At 39.9% G+C, this 13,017-nt stretch overlaps 1 long non-coding RNA gene across 1 annotated transcript; it reads left to right on the top strand.

The window, feature by feature from the left end:
• The first annotated feature begins 208 nt into the window (after positions 1-208).
• Gm35413 lies at positions 209-582 on the top strand. The gene is made up of 2 exons (XR_382025.4): positions 209-296; positions 390-582. It is a non-coding gene; the product is annotated as a predicted gene, 35413 (long non-coding RNA).
• Positions 583-13,017: the final 12,435 nt, after the last annotated feature.

Genomic DNA, 13,017 nt, shown 5'->3' with positions numbered 1-13,017 from the left:
TGACTTCAGATATACCTCAGAAAAAAATGGCAGTTTCATAAGCATGCGCCTTGGTGGCTGAAAATCTCCCCTTCCCTTGACGTATGACATTAACGTATGCTTCCCTTATTAACGTTTTTAAAAAGCAAGACTTAATTGGTAATAACATCATTGTTAATCTGCAGTGCGTTTATCTGAGAGTTTCAAGCAAGATTGTGTGTTTTCTAAACCCAGCTCACAGGGACGGTGAATGTAGACCAGAAAGACTGCGCTGGAGGTCACTCAGAAGGGTGCACTGGGGGAACACTCACCCAATGGTGAGTATCTGGAGAGCGTATAAGCGCATGCCGCTGTGGACTTTTCAGCGATGTCATGCTGACAAACTGACTCAGCAGGAGTTACCCACACAGGAAACGGACATCCATCTTCACTGCAGACCCAGAAGACGTGACGGGAGACCAGGAAACGTCTGCCTCGCTGACTTACTATATTCCCTTGGATGTACTGATCAGGCTACATTCCGCCAAGTCAAAAACGTTGAGAGAAAAAAATGTCTAATAATTTCCTCTGATAATCACCAAAAATCACAGCTTCTAAACGTAACGTTTGTTTTTGTTTGTTTTTTGTTCTTTTGAAACAGCGTCTTATTCAGGAGTTATGCCTAGCCTAGAACATTCTACGTTGACCAGCCCGAAATTCACAGAGATCTGTCTGCCTCTGCCCTCCTCCACACATATCCCAGTACTGGGATTGATGTCCCACCACTGTACTGAGCCTAAACTCTGTCTCAATAACGCCTTATAAAACTGGGACTAGAACCCTTTAAATAAGAACTCCCCATTTCCCTTCATCTTTAAAGCACTCCTTGCCCCTCCTGACTCTCCCCAGTTGGTGTGTCTGTTTCTGAATTCGCCTAGAATTCTAATAGTTGTACAATTCTTGTTATTGAGAAATCACAAATTGTGAAACATGTCAAACAGGGCACACATTTAAAAATAACCGTCCTTCCTGTTGTTTAGGTAAAGCCACTTGCTTGTTTGGGGTTGCTAATGGGAATAAGCGAGTGTGTGTGATTCCCTCTCGAGCCAGCTTGTTTGCTCTGAGGGAAAATTCATGGAACAGCCACAGGCTGCATTCCAGAACGTTAGCCAACCACTCTGCAAAACGCCTGCTATAAAGGCCTGAGAGGCAACACTCCTGTGAGGGAGAGATCCTTTTACGAGATGTCAACTCAAGCTCCAATTAACTGGACTGGTTTTCTTTATTGTTGTTGCTTTTGAGACAGTCTTATTTTGTAGCTCAGGCTTGCCTCAGTTTCACTAAGTACTCTAGAGTGGCCTCAACCTCCTGAATGCTGGGACTGTGACAGTACATCCTCGGGCATGGCAAAGGGACTTCTGTGTTGAGACAGGTTCCTATGTAGAGCCAGATGCCAGCAAGCTCACTGCAGGCCAGGATGACTTAGATTTTCCAAGCCCTTTGCCTCACCTCCCAAATTCTGAGATTACAGTAGGCAGCAGTATGCAAGTGGTATACAGATATGCATGCAGGTAAAACATATATAAATATATATATATATATATATATATATATACATATATGCACATACAGATATATACATATATACATGTATATATGTACATATGTATACATATAATAAAATAGTTTTTAAAAAATTAAGAAAGTACTTCTATACTTAGCAATTGATTGTACCAGTGAACTTGAATCTGAACATTCTCTTGCAGTACAGTGGTTGAGGAAAAATTGCAAGAATAACAGAGCCCAGGCTGTGCTGCTGCTTGTTTTCATTAATGATTCTGAGACCTAGTGGTGTGGTTCCGCAGTTGGAATCTGAGAGTCTCATTGATCACCAGTGAAGGTAGTAGCTGGGATCCCAGGAGAGTGCTGGCCCTGTTTACCTCTCGCAGAGCTGTTTATAAATTGGACACCTGTAATTAGATCCGTGTTACAGAGGGAGCTTTCAGGTGAGAGTGCGTTGGAGGACAAAAAAAGTAGTCTCTTGATTAGCTTTGATGAGGATTCAAAATACCACACCCAGAGGCGCTCACTCTTATGTATCTGTAGCTAGAAATGAAGACTTTGGGGAGACAGCAAAACGAAGTTGAAACATGGTTGTAAAAATGAAGCCTTGACCTAATAGGACTGCACCAAAGGGCTCTCCTCCTTGTAAACAGAGGACAGGCTGTGTAAGGAAGAGGAAGACCCTGTCAGCAACTTGAACCTGGATTTCACCTATCAGGAACTGTGAGAAAATATGGTTCTCTTGAGGATCCCAAGCACAGAAGGTGTTTTAGAGCTCTGGAGCCTCTCTTAAGTTTTGGGCTCTATACTCCCTTCCTCCATAATGTACTCGGTAACATCCTACTTTTACCCACAAGCATTATGCATATACACCTCACTCCAAACAACGCATGTAGCAAACTGAGAGTTCCTCAAACCAGCCTGTACACTTGGCTCTGAGGCAGTGGCTTTCAACCTTCCTAATGCTACGACCCTTTAACACAGTTCCTCATGTTGGGGTGACCCTCTCCACCACAAAATTATTTTCATTGCTACTTCATAAGTGTAATATTGCTCCCATAATGAATTGAAATGTACATATCATCTATGTTTTCCAATGGACTTAGGTGACCCCTGTGAAAAGGTCATTTGACCCCCAAAAGTGTCTCAACCCACAGGTTGAGAATTGCTGCTAAGCTTCCCATCTTTGAAAAATGATAAGACTTTCTTTATTCTTGGCAGCAATCATGTTTAGATGGCCTCTATGCAAGTGTATTCCTGACATATCTGGGTACAAAGAAGTGGTTAAGGTGCACGTACAGCAAGCCAATCTGTGTTCTCTAGTAATTCTCAGTGGGGAACTCACTATTTACTGTCTTGTGCCTCTGCATAATTGGGAATACATGTGATTTAAATGTAGGCATCGTGGAAGGGACAGTAGAGAAGTGATTATGTAATCTAGCCATCAAAGGAGAGAATCATCGCAACTGTGATTTTTGGAAATCAACTCTTCTTTCCTTCCATCCCATAAAAAGAGACCCCGGGCTGTAGCTCGCTTGGGTCCTAAAGTATCTTTCCTCATATGGTTCCCAATCAATCTTCACAGTTATCCATCTTTGATCTGTACTACTGCTTTGCTCCAAACAAAATTGCCTTGCTTTTTATATAATCTATGTTATGTAACTCTTATTGTGAAGTTCTAGATAAGAGGCTAAGAACCTAGAAACACTAGGGTCAGATGCTGTTCTCCAGTAACAGTCATGCCACTTGTGGTATTGTGCTATAGCATATCAGACTAAGGTGACTTCTTCAACTCCCTTAACAGGAAGGGGAAGGAAATCTTTCCTGAGACTCTTGCCAATGCAGCTCCTTTGCCTGCTTGACTAGAAGCAGTTTGCAGTTAGAACTAAGGATTTATTGCTTCGCCTGACTCACATCTTAGCCAAATTACATGGATGAGAGACAGTTAGCCAGTCTGTACCAGAATGCTGAAAGACTTTTGTTTCTGATTTGACTTCAGAATCAGCAGGGAAAATAAGAATTATGCATAAAAGCCTGGCTCTTTTGAGATAGGTGAGCAGTGTTGACTTTTCTCTGGAATGCTCCAACTAATTATCTCAGATCTGACCTTCAACTTTCATATCAAGATAAAATGGAGTGCCCACCTTCGGATTCCACAGAGGAATCTTTAATTTCCCTCAAATACAAGATGTTTGTTAACCTAGAATGCAAATCCCATCAACTTCTCTGAGACTTGACCAGCCTTCTTCGTTCTGCCCTCTGTATTTCTAATAGTTTAATCTCTTCTTAGTAAAAACGGAAAAACAAAGTTATTGAGTCAGAGCACTCCATCGTACTTTGGCAGATCTCTTTTTCTCAAAATAGAAGAAATGTAAGGAAAGAAAGAGCATTCTTTTTCTCTGGCCTGAGATTTAGTTTGTGATGGGGTTTTCAACTCAAGGCAGTACTCATAGAGACTTGGGATATAGCTCAGTTAGCAGAGTGCTGGCCTAACAAACACAAACTTCTGGATTCATTTCCCAATATGGAGTTAACCTCCCCTTGTCTGTCATTCTGGCACTTGGGAGATGGAGGCAGGGGAATCTGAGTTCAGGGTTGTGTTGGCTGCAGAGTTTGAGGCCAGGCTGGGATGCTTGAGATTTTGTCTCAAAATATATAATAATGTGTAATAATTATTACATTTATGTGATAAATGTAATAATTTAACTATGATCAGCAAGATAGGTCATGTGAGCTGATAATGTAAGAGATTAACATTGATAGTTGTGCTCTTTGAAAAGCTACATCTATTGCAGAACAATTCAAAGAACTTCTAATTTGTATATCTAACCAAAAATGGTCAGGTCTGTCTAAATTAAGGTTCTTCCTGAGGGCATCTGAATCATGATCTACTGTTACAACTAAACTATAAAAGCATGTGTCAGTTCACACTGTACATATGGACATTTTATGCTGATTCAACATTAATGTTCAGAAATATTATACATATTGTTATCCGCTGTGATCTGAATTTTGTAAAGATATTAAATTTTGTTTATGTTATCATTTTTCTAGGTCATGACATGGGATAGAAAAAGCTTGAGGTGACCTTGTATCACTAAACTGAGAACATTGATCTGGTCTCTAAGAGCAATGGCAAAAGACATATAGTATGCAGCTCAGTATGCAGAAAACTTTATCAGCAGCCATGAAGCCCTGGGTTCCATCTCAAGTATCAAAACCTGGACCCAGTGGCTTATTCCTATTGTCCCAGCACTTGGGAAATGAAGGCAGAGGTAGCAAGAGTTCAATGCTGGTTTGTGTTACATAGTGAGTCTGAGGCCAGCTGGGGTTACAAGAGAGAAGAAATGAAAGAAAAAAGAAGAAAAAGAAGTGAGATAGACACATATACACACAACACACACACACACACACAGAGACAGACACACATACATACACACCACATACATACCCACATACCACATACACACAGAGAGAGAGAGAGAGAGAGAGAGAGAGACAGACAGACAGACAGACAGACAGACAGACAGACACAGAGAGAAAGACACATAGAGAGGAGAAAAATAAATGATCTATGGATAATTTTGACCACTTCTTTCTTCCTCAGCAAAGAAAAACTGAAATCATTATCTAAAAAAATTAAAAAAAAAAAAACATTACAAAAGTTTTGTTTGGGTTGTTTATTTTAGCAGTTGCCTAGGAAACCTTAGCCATTAAACTTAATTCTTTTGAAATTACTCTGCATTTAATATAATTGGCTGAAAGATGCCAAGAGCACAACTCATATATGAACATATACACAAATACACACACACACACACACACACACACACACACACACACACACACACACATTACACCTTAGAGTTATGTTTTAAATGTAGATTTCAGGAATCACAAATGAAAATATTTATTAAAATGCTAAAATATCAAAACATTTATTACCAAAACTATAAATAAATTGCAAAAGGCTGGATTCTTTCCAACATGTCAAATGTATGAGAATTTAAGGAATCAGGAGGCCTGAGATCGGCCAATGGGTAAAGTGTATCCCAAGTGAGCACGAGAACGTGAACCCATGTTATAAGCCTGGGTGCAGCAGTCCACATTTGTCAGTTCGTCTGGTGAAGTGTAAACAGAAAGAGCCCTGGAACTCCCTGGGTAGCCATTCTAGCCAATGGATAAGCTCCATGTTCAGGGAAAGACCATGTCTCAAAAAATAAAATGGAAGGGCTAGAGAGATGGCTCAGTGTTAAAGAGAACATACTACTCCTCCACAGGACCAAAGCTGGCCCCCAGCTCTAGGGGGATCTGAAGCCCTGGTCTCTAGCATCTTCAGTCATCCGCATCCTCCCATCATTCTTCCCCCACTATTTAATGTTTAAAGTCTGCTTCAAGGTGGAGAATGACTGAGGAAGATTCCTGACAGAATAGACCTGTGAGTGCAGGTGTATGCACACACATGCATAGGAACATGGACACGAACACACACATGAAAATAGAGAGAACCAGGAATTAACACCGGATTTTGGATGATTTATCAGACGGATATATCTTTTATTCAAGGTTGTAAATGAGAGGGGACATTATTGTAATGATAATGTTGGTTGTGCAATTGACCTCTAACACTCAGTGAGCATTCACTGTGTTCCAGGCATAGCAATGAGTACTGAATATACAATGCTTTGTGAGCTAAGCTTTATTTCACAGTGGTCTTACAGATATGGGTAGAGCACGGCAGCAGTGAACACACCTCTTGATTTGTCTGACTTCACAGCGCTGGGAATGACAGGGGTTGGATTTGACCTCTGGCTCCCTAGCCAGCACTTAACAAGGAGGATGGGAGGTGAATTCAGTGTTTTCATGCTTTATGGGAAAAAAAAGTCATTCTCAGATTGAAAAGAGTTAACATTTTTGCCATTGTTACAAGTCTAACTTAACCTAGATTTGCAGAAGACCCAAGGGAATATATTAACAGAAAGTTCTTTCAATGACTGAAGATCTGAGAAAACAAAGAAAGGGGCATATGCATGATATTAACTACCTGATAGGCACAGGCTACACTGTCCTATATGCTGCTGTGTGTTTCTGGTTCTTTTCCCTCAGAGCAGCCACAGAGGGAATTGGTAATATAAATTACTAATTTATATTAACTGCAAATAGATTTGGAGAAATTTAAGTTCATGTCCAAGGTCATAGGTGAGAAAAATGAAGCACAGGGATTTGACACGCGTGCAGCAAGCTCTAGAGGCTGTGTTCTCATCCACTGTGTCACCCTCTGCCCACCTCTGTAATTTTTACACAGGAGCCTGTAAGAAGAGAAGGGTCCATGTACAGACTGATAGCTGGTCTTTCTGGCACTCATTCTCATGTGCCTGTAGTGTGTTTCTGCACTCATGATGGTGTTTCCATGAAGTAGTCATAACATTGTCCCCTTCACAGATGAAGTTTCTGAAATCCAGGTTGTCAGTGCCCATGATTCTCCTGAGGGAGGAAGCCACTGGGATTTGAAGGCAGAGATTCTAATATGGCACAACTCTCTATATTGGGATAATGTTTTCAGCTCTGATTATATTTAATAAGATTCTTACAAAGTTTTAGAAAAGAAATTCCTCTACCCAGCTTATTTTATAAATGCACCCAATCCCAGCACTATGTACAATAAACTAAACTCATGCTGACTTTAAGAAAAGCAGCCATGCCCAGCCTGTTTCTAAACGTCCTCTATTGTTCCAAACCGTTTAAGCATCTTCTTTCTACTTACAAGCCACGCTGCTATTGCTATTCCGTTTTCAAGCTTCCAATTCTCAGAATCATCCATTGATTACCCATATGGGAAATGAGGCAGTATCGTCTATTTGGCCTCATGTTTCTGTAATGATGTCTTCCAAATGTTTTTAAAAATTCTGCTCATTATTCCCCAGGCAGTTAATTTGTTTCTCTATCACTTAGCTTTCCAGTGAACTGTCAACAGTGGACCTCTAAGCTCCCCTTTGGTTGGTTTGTCTTCTTTTGATATGTTCAATCATATTACATACTCTACTATTGCTCACCTTCCCAAGGACATCTCCCCTGGACAAGGCTCTTGTTGCTTCTATATTGTGCTATTGTTTTTCTACAAGAGCGTTTGCTGGAATGTTCCTTTTATCATTACCACCAGGAGAAAATCCTTCACCCTTTATGTGCTATTTATTCCTGCATTCAAGCTGTCTTTATTTTTGTTTTATCTCTGCATCTTGGTGGAGACTACCTATGCCAGTCTGGACTCTCAATGAGGCAGGATCCAAGACATTTATCTAAAGAAATACCTGTGAGAAAACATACAGGAGATTCTGGGTGTATATGAGGTGGAGACATAGGTGTGGTTCTGCGTGAATGAGGAAAGGAGGAAGGGCTGCTCGAAGGAGGGAGCAGGGAGAGAGCTAGTCCCCCTCAGCTTTGGCTGAGAGCAGCCTCCCTATTAACATAGTGTTAATGGGGTTTGATGTGCAGAGATCCAGTTGCAGGCTGTTGCAGATCTGAAAGTTCTCTTCTACTGCTCTTTATGACCCTTCCTTTCTTCCCAAGATATAAGATGATTCATCCTGGATGATATAGTGAGATGAAGCAGATGATATAGGTACCATGATGTAATAACAGGCTAGTATGTAAGGTTTACTTGACAATAAACACTTCTATGTGACATTCAACGCAGTGACTGAGATGGCCAGTAGATGACTTTTGGGAGGGTAGCACATACAAAATGGATATGTTGAACAGGATTGAATGAACATGAGCTACAGAGCATAAGCAATCAAAAATTATGAATCATTTAATTTGGAAAACTTTCATTTAATACTATTAAAAATGAAGAAAGAGAAACTGTGGATTTGGGAGTGTAATGTAGAATTAGTCATATTCCTTTAGCTTGGAGGTAAAGAAAATCATTTAATGTTATCCTGAATGTAACAACACCCAAGTTTCTGCACAGTTCTGACTAGTGTCAAAGTATCTGGGACATAAATCTATAAAAATGAAGACAGTCTTTCTAGGAATAGGCTGATGGATACCTAGCCCAGGCTGCCTTTGAACTCTCTACCTTCATATCTCACCCTCTTGAAAGCTGAGGGCCAGGCATGTTACCACACCACCTAAGCCTGTTCTTACCCCTTTTCCTTAAGAGGTTTTAAAAATAATTTTGGTTCAAATAAAAAAGACACACTTTCCTCTGCAAAATTCCTCACCAGTTTTGCTAAAAATTTATAGTATAAATAAAATTGAATTTAATAAAAGATAACTAAGTGCACAGAATTGAGTATTTTTAATATACTAAAATATATTCATTAGTATTTTGTCTTCCCAGAGAATATACCACACACACACACACACACACACACACACACACACACACACACACACACACACATTTCTGCGGTCTCGCTTTTAGATGAAAAGACTTTTCAAAATTATCTTTTTGAACAATAAACTGTCTTTATTTCTTACTATGGTTTCATTATGCACAAAGAAGAGGTAAGAAAGACTCACTGGATAGCATGTGAAACACTACATTTATGTTATACATACAGAAAAAAGACTCACTGGATAGCATGTGAAACACTACATTTATGTTATACATACAGAAAAAAAGCCCTGGAAGTCAATATAAGTTGTTCTATCCCACTATTTTCCACTACGATACAGCACAGTATAAAACAAACAATTGAAATATAAATCCCTTTTTAATAGACACTGTCTGAAACTTATCTTGTGCTTTGTTTCTTATACTTGCATAAGGATTACAGTATTCTTAGCTTTATTCGGGGAGTCAAAAGAGCCATCTAAAACTAATAATTCAGTGGCTAATATGGCAGTAATTATGACTGAATGTATCAGTAGTATGGTTCATTTTTTCAAAGGCTGAATTTATGCACATATCCCATGGCAACTTTGATTTGAAACTTGACACATGTTGAGAAAATTCCAGAACATTTGAATCCCAGGCCAACTATATGTTCCTTGTGTACAATCATCTGGATGCTCTTCTGTGTCTTCTAACCTTGAGGGTCTGTGAATTAATTGTGTTTGTTTGAGTTCTGGTCTGCAGAGTATTGTTTGTGGTAGCTGGTGATTAATCTGCGGAATGTTAATACTGGTTAAGAAAAAGAGAAATGAAGTGTGAGCCTGCAGTCAGAAACCCAACTGTCTTGTGTGATTAATTAGTGTGAACACATTTCCTAAGGAGGAGATGCCCAGCTTCATTATATCTTTGGAATTCTAAACTATACGATTATACTTCATTCCTTTACATTTTTTCTTGACATTTGATAAATGTATGCAAAAATTCAATATACTATGCTTTCTTTTCTCTTCTCAGACCCCATTCTCAAAGTGGCTGCGCCATTAAAGAAAATGAACCTGTCTGACTCTATAACCTTTAGTAGACAATAGCCCCTCAGGAATGGATGGAACACTGAAGGACCCAATCTCATCTAGATATCCACAGTTGCTGGGTGTCAACAACTGCAAAAACAATGTCACATAGTCACCTCAGTGCCAACACTTTCTGATACTCTCCCCCAACCTCCAGCTCTCAAACTCTCTATTCTGCAAAGTTCTATGTATCTTGAGGGTGTACATATGAGCTAGATGCCATTTATTCTCAACTCTTTGACCATATAAAAGCCTCAGTATTAATTACTGCTCTCTGCAAAAAGGAACTTCTTTGTTCTAGAATGAGAGTGGACAGTCTATGGGTATGAACATCAATAGTTACATGGCAGTTTGACAACATGCCCATCTAGGAAAACAAAGGCAATATGTTCTTGGACCCACGACTGTCCTAGCTGTAGGCTTTTGATGAGCTTTCAAGTATGTGATTGCATTTATCATCCAATTAAAAACAAGAAAAAGAAATTTTGGATGTACACAGGCGCTGCGATCTGCCTTCATGCTATTTCCTGGGATACAGTTTTGGATGTGAGATGACTGACATCGCCCCCCCGCCCATTTGCAATACTCTGTAATTTTGTTGAACATTCATTCGCACACACACCCATGCCCACTCTTCTTGGAACATTTTTTTTTAAATAAAATCAACTCACATATTTATTTTAATTGTCTTTTTTTTCCTTGAATATTTTCCTTATTTACATTTCCAATGTTTGCCCCTTTCCCGGTCTCCATTTTGGAAACCCCCATACGATCCACCCTCCCCCTGCCTCTGTGAGGGTTCTCCCAAACCCACCCATGCCCATCCTCCTGCCCTGGCATTACCTCACACTGGGGCATTGAACACCCTTAGGCTTGAGGGCCTCTGCTCCCACTGATGTCCAACAAGGCCATCCTCTGCCACATATGTGACCAGCGCTATGGGTCGCTCCATGTGTATTCTTTGGTTGGTGGTCGAGTCCCTGGGAACTCTGGGGGTCTGGCCTGTTGACACTGTTGCTCCCTCCATGGGGCTGCCAAACTCCCTCAGCTTCTTCAGTCACTTTTCCATCTCTTCCATCAGGGACCCTTGAGTTCAGTCCCATGATTGGCTGTGAGCTTTCTCCTCTGTATTTGTCAGGCTCTGGCAAAGCCTCTCAGCAGACAGCCATATCAGGCTTCTAGATATGCAAGCACTTCCCGGCATCCACAATACCATCTGGGTTTGGTGACTGTATATGGGATGGATCCCTAGGTGGGGCAGTGAATTCTGATGTAATGGAAGTGACATGAATTCTCCTCACTTTCATAAAAATATGAGTCAAAGTATGAGTCAGAATTCCATTCACAAATGTCCTAGGCACAGGTGTTCTGGGTCTTACAAGAATTTAAGTTCTCACAATTGCCTCACCCTCATCATCCATATTCACTCCAATAGACTATCTAGAGCTATTGGTACAGCACTGGAGCCCCACAGCCTTCCCAGGGAACAGCTGTCTTCGTCTCTATGAGGACAGCCTAAGGGGACCATTCTATAAATTTGCCATTTCTTATAGATGTCAGCCAACAGACACTAAACAACTATACCCTTCATATCCATTCCAAGATGGCAGGTCATATTAAGCACGAATCCTGAAGGATTTCGTATTACCATCATTGACTATTAGTAATTTTAACTTTAAGCGACAGTATTTGATATATGATTATGACTTTAGTACAAATTGTCACTGTTCTCTAAGGAGCATTTCTTAGGCTGAAATTTTGGTATGTTTAACAAATTTATTTGTTCTAATGGCCTGTAACATCATGATTTAAAAACCTTATTTCCCAGGTCCTTTTGAGAACTGGCTGTACCTGAGATTATTTCCATAATGGACTCTTCATATAATGTACTTCTTAAAAGCTAAGAGATATTAGCACTTCATTTTGCATGTTGAGTGACATTTTTAGCTTGGTATTAATAACCTAGTGTTATAATAAAAATAATAATAGTAAGGATTTAAAAATCCATTACAAATCTCCTTAAACCCAGGTGAACTCATTAACTCTTAGATAAAAGAAACTGAAAGTAAAAAAAAAAAGGGGGACATGATTTTATTCTAGCAAATATTATAACTTTGAGGAGGGAATTATCCTTTTAAAAAGACCTAGTCTATTTTGTGTTAGGGTGACCAGTTTATACATGCTGCTAGATTTTTAAAGGAGAAGAAAACAAAAACCAAAACTTTCTTAGTACTTTCTTTTTTCTAATATAGGAACATGAAAGTAAATGACCGTGATTTCTGCCTTTGTCATCTTGGGGACATAGAATGAGTAATAACAAGAAAAAATTCATTAAGGGCACAATCAAGGCAAACCATAGATACAAATTGGGATTTTCAAACAACTTGAGCCTTGTTGCCATGCTGTGTCATGTTTGTTACCTAGAATGTTAGCATCTCACACAGGGAGGGCTCTATGGATTCAAGTCATCCATTTGCAGGCTTCAAGGGAATGCTCTGGAATACAGAGTTTACTGGACATTGGGGTTGAGTTGTGCCTAGTCTGTATGCTAAATTCTCATTTTTAGAATTTCAGAATGTGGCCAAATCAGAAGCAGGGTGCTCCTCGAGAAGATTATTTCAAACTGAGGTCCTTAGGCAAACTCCTGTCCAAATCTCTGATGGTTCTATAAATCAGAAGACTAAAAGACATGCATGTATGTGAGGAAAAGACCATGTGAACATGTAGGCAGAAATGAAGGTGATACATCTGCAAGTCAGGGAATGCTGAGGCTCCCAAGCCGAACTCCAGCAGAAGCAATGGAAGTTCCTAGAAGTCATCCCCATAGCCTCAGAAGAACTAACTACAGTGGGCGCTTTGCTCTGACTCCTAACATTCAGGAATGTGGCACAATAAATATGTATGATTCATGCAATCCCATTTGTAGAACTTCGTTACAGTGATTATCACAAGTGAATAGATCAGACATTTAACAAATCAAAACCATGTCCTCCACTCTCCAATTCCCACAAGTACTTGCATGTATTCAGTGAATGATTTTTGTAAGGCCTACCACAGCAAGACAAGGCAGATCATGGACTAAAGGTT

Source organism: Mus musculus, chromosome 13 (genome assembly GCF_000001635.26).
Source record: "Mus musculus strain C57BL/6J chromosome 13, GRCm38.p6 C57BL/6J".
NCBI classification, from domain to species: domain Eukaryota; kingdom Metazoa; phylum Chordata; class Mammalia; order Rodentia; family Muridae; genus Mus; species Mus musculus.
Note: the sequence above shows the minus strand (reverse complement) of the source record. Positions and strands in the feature narration are given on the sequence as shown.